Below are 14,451 nucleotides of genomic sequence, written 5' to 3'. Positions count from 1 at the left end.
GTGGTTCAGTGGATTGAGTGCTGGCCTGCAAACCAAAAGGTCACCAGTTTGACTCCCAGTCAGGACACATGCCTGGGTTGCGGGCCAGATCTCTGGTTGGGGGTATGAAAGAGGCAACTGGTCTATGTATCTCTCACACATCAATGTTCCTCTCCCTCTCTTTCTCCTTCCCTTCCCCTTTCTCTAAAAATAAATAAACAAAATCTACAAAAGAAAAAGAGAGATTGCCTAAACAGAATGGAGCGGGAAACCGACCTACCCATATGTAAAAGCCTCACATATACAGAACATATACAGAACTCTCATTGCAAACCTAGGGGAAAAAGGCACCATGCAATAAATGGTACCCAGACAATTGGCTATCCCTGCGAATTAACAAAAATAGGATTTCTGCCTCATATTCTAAACACATCTATTGCAGGTGAGTTAAAAGTTTAAAAGTGAAAGAAATCTTTAAAATTTCTAAAAGAGAATGTGAATAAAATCTTTACCTCAGGTTGAGATGCAATTTATACAATTCACACACATATAAGCCAACAACGAAAAAGTAATGTTTGATTATATTAACATGAAATTTTTAAAAACCTGAGAAAAAAATGACCAAAAGACATTGTGAAGAACAAGAAATGTTAATGCTAATAACTATGTGGAAAAAATTAATTAGTGACCAGAGAAATGCAAATTAAAACTATAATGAATTAATGTCTCACACCCATCAGGCTGACAAAGTTGGACAATACCGCTCTTGACGAGAATGTAAGACATTCTGACCTTGTGAGAGCATAAATCGGTGCAACCACTTTGGAAAATTCTTGGCCATTATTTTTTAAATTTGAAGAAAACATATACTATTACCAAGCAATTTTATTCTTAGGTACAGATGGTAGAGAAATTCTTGCTGATGTGAGTAATATACAAAATGTGCCTGGTTTGCACAGAAGTCCATTGACAAGAGACTGGGTCAGTCATTTGTGTACTACACAGCAGTGAAGAGGACTGGATGTAACTGTTTGCTTCAACACGGATGAGACTCGGAAACCACGTTCGGGGGAAGCAGACCACAAAAGAATACACAGGCTGATTCTACTTACTAAAGTTCAAATGTACAAAAATGAGCATGTAACTTGTGTTCATTAATACATATAGCATGTATTTCTAGGTTATGTGTATATGTTATAAAACTATTTTTAAAAGCCACAATCTTTGGTGGGGAGAGAGGGAAATAAGAAAAACTAGTGGGGAAACATATCAGGGGCTTTGCCAGACTTAGTAATTTTCTATTTATTAAGCTGGGCACAGGGCTGTTAGCTTAATCATCCTTTATACCTTAGCTATTCACTAGACATACTTTTTTAAATGCACAAAATATTTCATAAAAAGTAAATTTTTAAAAAGGCTGTAGCTGGCCGCAAACTCCCATCAACTGATGCAGGCCATCAATTATTTCCTTACAGCCGGATTTATAATTTTAACTTTGGCTCATCCCTGAACAAATTTACTGAATATGGTCTAGTGATCAGATTAGCAGCCCTCCATAATGTTTTAGCCAATTCCAACCTCAGCATATGCATAATGCAATTTTAATGGCCTAGAACAACATATTTAGTCATCTAGTATAGGCGCTTTCCTCATTAGCAACTGCATAGGAAATCCCCCAGTACATAATTTCTATTAGTGACTTTGTTATGAAGTCCCATTGCTGCCTGGTGGGGCCTATCCCAGGAACCGGATTTGATGATCCTAACAAATGTTACTTTCTTTGTGAAGCCTTCCCCAAAGCCTGAAGGCAGAGTTTGCTACTTCAGTCTGCTCATCCCAATAACATTTCTTTGCTTACGAAATGCAGAATACTGACTTACACCTGATGGGTTGCTATGAGGAATAAAAGAGATAATGCATTTAGAGCTCATAGTAAGCACTTGGCAAATATTAGTTATTCTTATATTTGTGTTTGTTTTTGTATTTGTATTTACATTCTTATTCTTCCTCTTCTTTTTATTCTTATGCCTTTATTGGAATCCATGGCACAGTGTGACACACATAAGCTAAGTAGGGATAACTGTAGCTCCCTCCTTAGTCTATAAGCCCATTGAAGGTTGGAAGTATGTCTTCTGATTTGTGTGCCTCTGGTGCCTCATATTATTTTTAGTGTGTAGTCAGCATTAATACATTTTTCTTAAATTTAGTTAAAATAGAATTGTTCTTTATGGTTTCATATTCTTTGAAAAGTTTTCCAGAATTTCCAGACCTGTTCCAGGTCCTTTCCAGTCCCTTGAAAGACCCTGAAGTTTGTGTCCCAGCTCTGTGCTTCAAGGATGCCAGTGATGTTTGCATTTGTCCCCCGCTGGCTGTGCTAAACAGCTTGATGGGGTGATAGCAGGACTCTCATCAACACTTCCTGAGGAAAATGAGGAGTGTCTACCAATGGTTAGGCCATATGCTATCCTGGTTAAAAAGAAAATAGTCTTAAAATGTTATTTATTACCATCTGGCTTGGTCAGAAAAGGTTTGGCCCAAACATGAGTAAAACCATCCTTTCTTAAGTCAAATTGGTTTCATGAAAATATCTACTTGGAAAGAAAGCAAAAAACAAAACAAAACAAAACAAAACTAAACTAAACTAAATTAAATATTGTTGGTCCTAAGGCTATAATATTGCTTTCTTAGGAGAATGTAACTTGCTGCTGAATATAGTCCAATGAACAGTTAGGGCTGGGGCCTGATTCACAGGCTGTGGACATTGTATTCCACGTGGATTGACCTGAGAATTAGGTAAGTGATAGTTGATATGATACATGGCAAGGTCAGGGCCAGAGAACATAGACACTTAACACATATAATTAGCCCTTTTGTCCAAAAGCCTTGTGTTCTAATCTCGATCTGTGACTACTTCTTCTTGTATAGTCATATGCTAACAGTGCTTAAGAATTTCTCTGTTTGAAAGGTAAAATAGTGTAATATAGCATGCAATATAGATCAGTATGAAATTTTATTGGGAATATTATTAGTTTAATTAATAAGTATATAAAGTGTATTATAAAGTATATTTGGTTAGAGGGTTTATAAAGATATAATTATGTGGTATTATATGATTAAGAATGATTTGTGTTATAGTAATAGGAATAGAATATACTACATCAGTGGGTTTGGGGGAATAGATTTTTAGAGAGTAAACTATTTTAAGGCCCTGTCAAGATGGAGAGGAGGGGGCAGTAAGGGTCTGTGTTTTTGTGACCACAGTAATGGCGAGAGCCAAGGAGAGCAATCAAAGTCTCACTAATGGGGCAGAAACCTCAGATAAGAATGAACTCTGCAACCATCACTCTTGGTGGTCTAGGTAGTATCCGAGTCCCTAGGAGGAGCACGAGAATCTACACAAAGGGAATAAGCAGTCATCAAGGCAGAGCAGAAGGTGGCTTTATCAGCTGGCCCTTGGAGTAGAGCTTGGAGTGAAAGAACGTTTGGGGTGAATGGCAAAGTGTGAGATCAGATGAGGGAGGGATTTCGTGGTTAAAGGAAAGAGACGTACTAAGCTTTCACCCGCAAGAGCCAGGACACACTGTTCTCAACAGTCATTTTTTCCATTAGCATGGCCCTGATATGGGCCAACAAACCAAGGTTCAGAAGTCCATGTTACCTCCCTGGTAAGGTCACATTAGTTGCAGGGAAGGAAACCGTAGAAGCAGCAGGTAGGGGAGCCCACATAGTGAAAGAGTGACTTCGGAGTCAGGCAGAGCTTTCTTTAAGTCCAAAATCTGCCACTTACAGGACATGAGGTCTGTGTAAGTTACTTAATATTTATGAGCCTGATTCCTACTTTTCATAAAATGGGATTGAAACAGGTTCTTTTTCAGTGTACTTTTGATGGTTTTTGTTTTGTGTTTTGATTAAGAACCAGAGGTCACATGCATCTGGTGCTCGGCAGGTACTTCAAATTCGCCTTTATTAACGAACACTTACTGAGTGTAGCTCTAGGCAGGCCCTCTTAGAATCTGGGGAAGAAAGATGAATGGGACACTGCTTTGTTTTCTCTTTCTTCAAGGAACTTACCAACTGCTTGAAAAGACAGGTAAACAAACATGGTGACTATTTTACAAAGAGTGAGGGAAACTGTTGATGCCTTCTGGCATCTCTTCTTTTTTCTTACAACTAAGAGCCCTGCTTTTTGTCAGAAACCATGCCCTTCAGCTAAAATACCATTTACCAAATTCCACTATAGAGGTAGGTGTGTCCTTGCGATTAACTTATAGCCAATGGGAAATAAGCAGAAGTTCTGTGTGCAACATCTGGGATGTTTCCGAAGATAAACAGATATTCCTTTGTCGTCTCCTGTCTTTTTCTGCTATCCGGGATGTGGTAGCTGGAGTCTGAACTTGCGTGTTGAAACTGAGGTGGAAGTTGTGGAGGGAGAGACTAGGGCAGCAGAAAAAGCAGGTTGACCTCTGCATCCAGATCTTTGGTGATCAAGAGGCCAGCCTCCAGCTTTAGGCTTCTTACCTTAAAGTTTCATTTCCATGAGAGGCAAATAAACGCCTTTTATTTAAGCCTTTGTTCTTTAGAGTTTTCAGCAACTTGCAACCTAGCCATTGAATTGTAATTGGGTACATGAGGTACTGGTGACCATTTCATGGGGGGATCAGGAAGGGCTTCTCAGAGGAGCCGCTGGTAAGCAGGTTGGTGTGGATGAGCACGGGGTCTGCCACCTGCCATGGGGCTTCCTGTGCCCAGATGTTAGGGGTCTGGTACTGTATCTATTTATGGATATTGTTGGCATTATTTAGACAAGCTCATTAGAACGAGGATTTGAAAGCTCTTCTATAAATTGATCTGCCACTTCCTGAATACGAGAGGGCTGGAGATTTTCGTAGAGAGGCTTTGACAGCTGGACTGGCATTTTTAAATTTACTCGTTGTGTGCGTGTGCGTGAGCGTGCATGTGTCTTAGTGTGTGGTACGATGTTTCAGAAATGCTAATGACTGTTTTTTTCCTCACATTTGCTTTCATCCTTTGACCTTTCTCCCATGTTTGACCAACTGAACTAGTTTGTGCCCACTGGCTCAGAAGAAGAAAGTGGCTACACAGAGCAGAGAAAAAGTCATTGTCCTGGCCTGCGTTTCAAAAGCATAGGCTCTGAGAAGGTTCTCAAACTTTCCAGTGAAGACTGGAAAAAGTATCTGTCACTAGAGATAGAAGATGATCCTACAAGACACACTGATGTGTCTCTAAGAAAGAAGTTCAGTGTGCCTTGCCATCTGGGCCCAGCCCCAGACCGAGATGAGTGGGCCCGCTGGAAAGCCCGGATGAGTTTGCATGATCTGAAAAGAGAGGGTCTCTGAGCCCTCTCCTACGTAGAGTCCTGGGAAAGCGACAGGTATCCAGAAGAGAAATGCCTGTGTCCTGAATGGACCTTAGATACTCAGAGTTTCTCTGAATTCTAGCATGGTGTGGGAGCTGCAAAGTAATTCCTATGTGTCCAGGAATGTTCCAAAGTAGCCCAGAGAGAACCACTAAATCCAAAGAAATCTGGAGCAGTAGGCAATCAGGGGAGATATTTCTGTGGGAGGCAGCATGGCAAGAAGACTGTGAGGATGTGGCGTCCACTCTCTGCTCCCTTGATACTGTGTCAGGCTCCAGACCTTAGATGTGATGCACAAACCACCAGGGAGATCAGCTCTCACCAGTTAAAAACACGCAAAGAAAACAATTGTCCTTGCAGACTGAAGTGTGAGGATAGAGATTAGGATCTGCCCCTTCTTTCCTTCCTCCCTCTCTTCCTCCCTTCCTCCCTTCCTTCCTTCCTTCCTTCCTTCCTTCCTTCCTTCCTTCCTTCCTTCCTTCCTTCCTTCCACAATAATTTATTGAGGGCCTATGGAGAGGCTGGTGCTGTTCTAGGCACCAGGGACACTACAGTAAACAAAACCAATGAAATTCCTGCCTTGATGTAGCTTACACACTAGCTTGGGAGACAGACAATATATAGAAAGTATAAATGTTATTCTGTTAATATGTCAATTAGTGATAAAGACTAAGTAGAAAAATAAAGTAGGGTCAGAAATAACTTATATATAGTAGAAAGTCAATATTCTTACATTAATGCTGAATCTTAATCGAACACCCTGCTCTTATTGCCAGTATTATCATGTGTTGCATTGATCTTGCATAACTGGTGAGAACCCACAAATGTTGACCATTCTTGAAGTGGGGGATACAAGAAATGATGACAAAGTAGGTAAATTGTTTATTATACCTTTCAAAGATCAAGGCCAAAGTTGAAGTACCTACCAGATTTTGGCTAAACTGCAGAGCTGAAGCTGAACTTCAGTGTAAGCTTCCTATCGTCCCTCTTTAACCCTTCATCCATCCCACTGCACAAATATCTGTATTCAATTTTATAGACGACACTACTGACCCTCAGAGAGGTTAATGCATCAGGCCAGGGTTACACTAGGATTCAGAGCTAGGACTGAGTTCAGGCCCCTCACTCTGACTAACCTGGGTAAAACACTCCAGCATGCTTCATGGGGGGCACCCCTGGACTCTCTCTAGATTTGCAGCCAATTAGGGGTTGCAAACAAAAGAACAGGCCTTAGCTATCCTCTGCCACCCTAAAGGATAAAGGACCCTCTTTCAGTCAGCTGAGCCTCAGAGAGTCATAGTACTGCCTCTTTGAGATGGAGGGTGGAGTAAGCAGAAATGTTTTTTCGTGAGGCACAAAATTCTAGCTTATGCTGCAGCAAACTTCTATGGATTACATTTAGATGTTGTCAAATTTGAGCAAAACGCCTGTATTCTAAAAGGTCTTCCTGTTCAAGAGGTAAGCAAAAGGTAGTGATTAGATACTGTCCCTGAGTTTCCTGAAAGGGGTATCTAAGGGCAAATCTCAAACACCTCTGTTCAAATTCCAGTGTACCCACTGATAATGGTAGAAGAAGGAAATTGGAATTGATTTTATCATAGTGGTGGCCATGGACCTCAATTTCATGGCCTTCCTCAATATAGATATTAACAATTTGGCAAAGTTATTGGCCAATTGACTCGCAGAATAAGGATTCATAAAAGAATTCAACCTGAACAATGTGCTGTTTTATGGCCACTGCATGTAAGCTCACCTGCATGAATTTACTATGCTTATTTAATATCCCCTTTAAGATGAAAAATGATGTCTGCTCAGTGTTAATACTATCTTTTGACGTGTTCCTGTGGATTGAATGGCAGTCACACCCTCGTCAGGCAGAGATCGAAACTATCTTGAACGTCTCGCACCGTAAATGGCGTCCTGTGTAAACGTTAGCACGAGCTCGTGCTGACTGAACAGTGCGTTGCCATAGGCACCTTGACTTTGTGGGCTCCCCGGGCATGTACATCCTCTTTCAGGGATCCTTGGTCAGTTGCCATCAAGCTAGAATAAAGGAAACTGCTAACTAACTCGTATTTTGATTTACAGGTTAGTTCTTGTGATATTCTCCATCAGATGGCGTATTTTGCTTTTTCATTATCCTATACATATCTTACCATCTCTTTGAGCCTTAAAATCCTATCATCAGGAAAAATGATAGATTTATGGAGACACTTTGGGTATGAAGTTATTGAGTGTCCCCTTAGAGGTCCTGAAAGTGACGGGGGAAATGCCATGGAAATACGTCAGGAAATATGAGGAGCACAAGATAGGGATCTGAACTGGGGCTCAGATTCCCTGTCTAGAGACTCAGGGGGAGTCTGAACATATCTTCTCTCCCTAATATCTCACAAGTCTGTAATTTCTCCCCTGCTTTTAAGAACAGATTCTTAGAAAAGTGTTCCTATTCAGGTACAGAACATTTTATTTCTCATTATTTTCTGTATAAGATAGTGTAAATTGGGTAAGGTGTTGGACAGAAAATAACACTGGATTAGGACTCAGGGTGCAGATTGCAAGTTGGTCAATGAAAGCTGTATGGCCTTGAGTAAATCACTCAACTTCTTTAAGTCTTAGTTCACTTAAAAAATCAAAGCACTGGATTTAACTCTCTCTGTGACCATATTTTAGTTCTAAGAACTGCAGGTTTTATAGACCATTGGGATCTTGTAATATGTAATAAATTATAAAAACAAACAATAACATGTAATTGTTATTTTGACTCCTTTCTAATATGGTCAGATTCCTTTACATAGAAAAAGAACTAACTCATAGGGTTCTTGTCTTGGGAGGTGGGGATTGAATAATGGATATGTCAGTGCTTTTCACATCGGTGTCTATGGACTCCTGAGAAGCCAGAAATGTATTTTCAGGGTCTGCAAGTTCCTAAGTTGAGAAACACTGGCTTAGAAATATCAAGCCAAACAGGACCTAGAATTGGAAGTGGACAGGTAAGAGGTAGAGGTGGGTGGGAATTTGGCAGTAGGAAGTTGTCAGTCACAGTCCTGGCAGCAAATAGAAGACCATTATAAATTGCGTCATTTGAGGAGACTTGAATAAACAGAGTATTACGAAGTTGCAAAGGGCGACGGAAAACCATTAAGAGAAGTATAGTGCAAAGATTCCATTAATACCCCTAGGTTAGGAAGAGTGGAGGGAGAAGTAATGCCCAGAATAGAAACAGAAAAGAAGCTGTGACCTTCACCTGAGAGACACAGCCAGCTCACAGAAGGAATACCCCAGCCTCACTCTCTTCCCCCTCTCCATTCTCCCGTGGGGATCCATAGTCACTGAAGGCCCCCAGGGCAAGGGAGGCCACCAGATCGGCTCCCAGAGGGCAGAGAGCAAGATGGCAAAGCAAGGAGCTGAGTCCCTAGAAGCAAAAGGAAGATACTCAGCACAGGGGGACAGAGAAAAAGAGGAGATCAAACCCTTTTAAAACGACAACTGAAATGTTCAGCACTACCTATACTGAAGGCAAGTTTTGCTTAATGTAAGCAAACTTCTATTTCATTAAGTCCCATACACTAACATGGGCTGCATGTCTTCTCTCCTTACACCTAATGAAAGGCATTTTACACAAGAAGCTCAACAAAGAGGTTTTGATTTAATTAATGGGACTTATTAATGCTTTACATTTGAAGGTCAAATCTAGAGGTCAAAATTCATACTTTCCCCTAAAAATTGAGCAAAGAGGAGAAATAAAATATTCTAGATTTGGGTCATGAGGAAATAAAATATAAAACAAAGATGCCAGGATTTTATTTTAATAATTAATGGTTAATTATTATTGTTTATTTAATTATTGATAGTGACATTTTGTTTTACAATGCCATTTCAAGGTTGCTTTCTTAACCTGGTCTTTAAAACAACCATTTGAGATTTGGTTTTTTTTTATTGCTTTTGTTTGTTTGTTTTTTACTCCCACTTTAGAGACAAAGAGAATGAGGCCTTGAGCAGGCTGAGCAATTTGCCCAAGGTCACAGTGCTAATAAATAGAGCTGATTTCAGCGTTGATTCCAGCACACTGCTCATTACTTTAAAAAGGCCTAATGTGAGATCCCCTAAGAGGAGATGTTAGACTACTAATTTATTTATAACCTACCTTTTCTTTTTTGTAAGTGGAAAATATGACAATTTTATTTGTGATCTAATACACTATTTTTTCGAGAATTGAATTTAAATGATATCATCAATCACCTAGCCAGATGATGCATGGCTTCAGGAGACAAAATTAAAAGAGTTAAAGCAGTTAAGCATATATTTTATTTCTATTTTGCATTTTTACAGTGTACTCACCGGCACCTGTTTCTTATTTGCAAAATGCCATATTTAAGTTGTTCTTTTCTTTAATTGAGCAAGATTTCATGTCAAATTCAGATTCTTCAGATGGATATTTAGATATAAAATGACAAGTTCTTTTCCACACACCTGATTTCCTGTTGACCTCAGAGAATTCCCCAAATCTAAAGAATTTGCTAGGTAGAGAAATGAAGAAAATCCGGCAGCTATCAGGCAGTTTTCTTTCCTTTTATGTATTTTTATGATGTGTATTTTGCAATTACTAAATGGTGGTCTCAGGGATACATTTATCATGCCTAATTAGGAACTATAAATGGGTATTCAGCAAATATTTTTCTAAAAAATGAAATTTCCAAGTAATAGAAAAATATTACACACAAGCTATAATAGCAGGTACCTTACAAAAATATCACAGAGAAATAGGAGGAAATGAATAATATACTACATTATCCCAATTTTAATTAGACTCATAGAATGTTAATGTAAGAAGATATTTCAGACAGAAAGTGGCTGGAAGGTAGAGAACTAAACATCCATTTAAATAAATATGCTTCATTTAATGCCCACAATACCTCTAGAAAGTAAGGATAATTATTGTCATTTTGCATACAAGGAAACAAGGGTTAAGAGAAGCTTTACAATTTGTTCAAAGCACAAGGCTAGGAAATGGAAAAGGTAGGGTTCAAACCTGGGTTTACCTGGATTAATTGCCCAAACTCATACCAGAACCCAGATTTTATGATGCACAGCTCAGGGCCCTTCCAGCTCAATACGATGCTTCCAAGTAAATGTGGACATGGCCCCTGAGAAAAAGACCTGGAGCTTTGCTTTTTTTTTTTTTTTCTCCTAGTAGTTCTTCCATATCTTTGTAACATCACACATATGAACATTTATTTATGTTTAATGTATCCCATTGAACATGTAGCAAGGAGAAAGACCTAAAGAGATATCCACATCTGTTCTCTCTTCTTTATTATACTTAATTTATGTTCCTTATAATACTCTCAGCTTATCAAGGATTGCTGTGAATTAGTAAATATTGTATAAAGCCAGGAATCTGAATGGGTATCATTGGGTTTGGGAGCTAGAAGATTTGTTAGAGATGATGTAATCTTTTCTCCTATAGCACTACCTGGGATTAAGTCCCAGAGAGCATCAATGAGTCATCCAAACTTATCTATTTATATCAAATTCTGGAGCCCAGGTCTTCTGATCTTCAGGAGAGTTTGTTATTCCCTCCCATTAGTTTGTTCCAGAAACAAAAAGATATTTCAAAGAGAAAATAACTCTGCCCTAGCCTATGTGGCTTAGTTGGTTGAGCATGGTTGCATGAACCAAAGGTCGTGGGTTCAAATCCGTAAGGGCACATACCTAGGTTGTGAGTTCGATCCCCAGTTGGAACATGCACAGCAACAGGTGGATATTTCTCTCTTTCATTGATATTTCCCTCCCTCTCTCCCTTCCTTCCTCTCTCTCTAAGATTAATGAGCTTGTCCTTGGGTGAGGATTAAAAAAAGGGGGGAAAAAAAGAAAAAGAAAACAAAAGGGTGGATGTGAAAGGCAATACAAGAAACACTTAAAAAATAAATTAAAGAAACTCTAAGTCATGGCCTGCTGAAGCAACAAACCTCAAGAAAAATAAAAAAGAGTCTCACTGATATCTAGGTAGAAATAATTAGTGAGGTTCAGGGAGAAAAAATGAGACTGGCCTCAAAGTTTGGAGCAATATCTTTAGTGGTCTTAGAAAAGAGAGTAAAGGGTAAACCAAGACTTTATTTCAAGCCAAGTTGTTTATTAATAAAGACAAAACAAACATATAGGGTAGGGCAAAAGTAGGTTTATAATTGGCATGGTAATATGGAAAATACTACAATAATTAATAAATAATAATACAAGAATAAACTCTGTTGCATTTACTTACAACTCTAAACCTACTTTTGTCCTTCCTGTATTCTCAAATATTTCTGCTATAACTGATGAAGAAATCAAGCCAAGCATGAGAATCAAATGAAGACCTTTGGCATTAGAAAGCTATAACAAGAAAAAACAGATTAATAAACTATGAAGATTAGACCAAAATGTGGAGGTTGTTATACTTAACAAAGTTAAAGTAATAATACATTGGCAAACTCCAGCATGTGAGGTGGTAAGGTTTGGGGAGAAATAAAGAGAGATGTATGTGCATCGATGTCTTCAACTCTCATATTGGAGACTCAACAGATTGAATACAACATTGTTAAACCAAGAAATAGGGACTTATGTTCATTTTCCATAATTAACATTTTTTGGAAGAAAATCACTTTATTTGAATTGATTCACTAACATTAATATCACAAAAGCTGGTTCAAGGAGGCCACACAAACATTTGCCCAGCCCCAAACTCAGTACCACCTCAATGAACTTCTATATGGTAAGGACACTCTTTTCCATTGCAATTCTGAGCAAGGAAACTATTAATGATAGGAGAGGTTAAACTGGTAATTTCATACTTTCACTATCAGTTATATCTTTACACTAAATTAACTTGGTCATGAGAGATGTTTTTCGAGAAGTCCATTTCTTCAATATGAACTTCTCGAGTAGGCTCATCCATTTGCAAATCTGCACTGTTTCAGCACCTCATGAAACCCTCACAAAGCTTAAGGTCGCTCTGCATTTGTGCACACTCCAAAAACTGTTTCATCTCGTGGTGGCAAGGGCCAAACTGCTGCTGCTGCTGCTGCTGCTGCTGGAATGCTGGCTGAGTTCCCTGAGGCTCCTGGTAAGTGATGTCAGGCCCTGAGGTCTCGGCATTACTTCCTCCACTGAAGCCCCCAGTGATAACATGACCTAGTGTGGGGCCAACAGCAGAGCCCACAGCCACACCAGCTGCAGTGGTTGCCCTCTGGGCCAGGAGACCTGGCTGCCGGGGGTCAGCAGCAGGTGAGCCCACAGCAGATGGTGGAGCTGGTGCTGGTGGCTGAGCTGCTGGTGCTGTCCTGGGCGCAGTTCTTATCTGAGGTGCTGACTGGCTGGAGGGGCCCTGTGGGAGGTATGGCTTTGCCTTCCACGCGGCATCACAACCGCACTGAGGCCCTGCATCTAAAAGTGTGAGACTCGGAGAGGACCCCAGCAGCTTCCGGAGAGGGAGAGTGCACCAAAGAACTAAAAGCAGATCAGAAATGAAAACTTACAAGACAAAATATAACCAAAATACTGACCATCTAGCAAAAGATTGAAAAGACATAAAAATTTGGGTGATTTTATGATGACACTTACAAAATTTAATGCATATGAAAGTATTTATATACCTCCATCCCCTCATCCAGACAAACATTATCTCTTCAAAATGATGACATGGAGATTTTTTTCTTTTTCTTATTGCTGTTCAATTACAGTTGTCCCAATTTTTCCTTATTGCTGTCCCCTACCCCCCTTCAGTCAGTCCCCACCCTGTTGTCCATTACCATGGGTACTTTATACATGTTCCTTGACTAGACCCTTCCCCTTCCTTCCCCTATTATTCCTCGTCCCCTCCCCTCCCCTGTGGTCACTGTCAGTTTGTTCCTTATTTCTTCACCTCTGGTTCTATTTTGCTTGTTTGTTTGTTTTGTTCATTAGGTTCCTCTTATAGGTGAGACCATACGGTATTTGTCTTTCACTTCCTGGCTTATTTCGTTTAGCATAATGTTCTCCAGTTCCATCCATGCTGTCCCGAGAAATAGGAGCTCCTTCTTTCTTTCTGCTGCATAGTATTCCATTGTGTAAATGTTCCACAGTTTTTTGATCCACTCATTTACTGATGGGCACTTAGGCTGTTCCCAGCACTGGACTATTTGTAAATTGTGCTGCTATGAACATTGGGGTGCTTAGGTTCTTATGAATGGGTGTTTCAGGATTATAAGGGTATACATGTGGATTCAAATGGGAAGGGAAGGGGAGGACTATAACTTTTTATCTTTAGTATTTTTATAGTACATAATAGTTTTATAAACATGATCAAATACTTAAAAATTAAACCAAAAAATGAAAGATAAACCAGCAATAGAGACACCTTAAAATTGTAGCAACGATTCAGATAAAAAAAGATATTGGTGGGGATTGACTGTGATGGTGGGGGGTGGGCGGGCAAGGGGGAGCAATGGGGGAAAATTGGGACAACTGTAATGGGACAACTGTAATAGAACAACAATAAAAAAACATTGGGATATATGAGTTGCTACCTACCATCTACAGCTGACTGTTAAAATGCTGTCGCCTCAGGGTCCCAAACAGTGGAGGGGTAGGTTAGAATACCAAGTCAGGCTGCACTACTGCTGCTACCGCCACAATCTGTGGACACTTTGGAAGTCAGTAGCACTTTCCAGCCCCAGGTCGGACAAACACAGTCCTGTTGCATGGTGCGAGGACTTAAACTTCATAATCAATCCAGTTGTTTTGCATCTACATAGAAAATTATCTTGATAAAAATTAGAATTTTCATTGTCCCACAAATGGTGTAAGCAGAACTTCCAGTTCTTTCTCTCTTCGGGCAAGTGAAGTATGAGAACAAGTTAGGAAGAGAATATAATGACAAGTGGGTAGTGAATACCTCACATTTTAGGCAAGATGCTATTATACGTGATATTTAATCTCAGCAAGAATATTTTCAAGCTCTCTTCAGTTTTCTTCTTGACACATGACTTTGTAAGTAACACTATATATATTTTAACAAATTTTTCTTTCCATTATTTTGAATATTTGAAAACAAATTGGTTTCACATTTACAAACCACA

General features: G+C 39.5%; 1 pseudogene; it reads right to left on the bottom strand.

Annotated features, from left to right (window-relative positions):
- Positions 1–12,282: 12,282 nt before the first annotated feature.
- On the bottom strand, positions 12,283–12,754 carry LOC112309042 (coiled-coil-helix-coiled-coil-helix domain-containing protein 2 pseudogene; annotated as a pseudogene).
- Between the last annotated feature and the right edge of the window lie 1,697 nt (positions 12,755–14,451).

Source organism: Desmodus rotundus, chromosome 3, assembly GCF_022682495.2.
Source record: "Desmodus rotundus isolate HL8 chromosome 3, HLdesRot8A.1, whole genome shotgun sequence".
Taxonomy (NCBI): Eukaryota; Metazoa; Chordata; class Mammalia; order Chiroptera; family Phyllostomidae; genus Desmodus; species Desmodus rotundus.
This window is presented reverse-complemented; position numbering and strand designations above follow the sequence as displayed.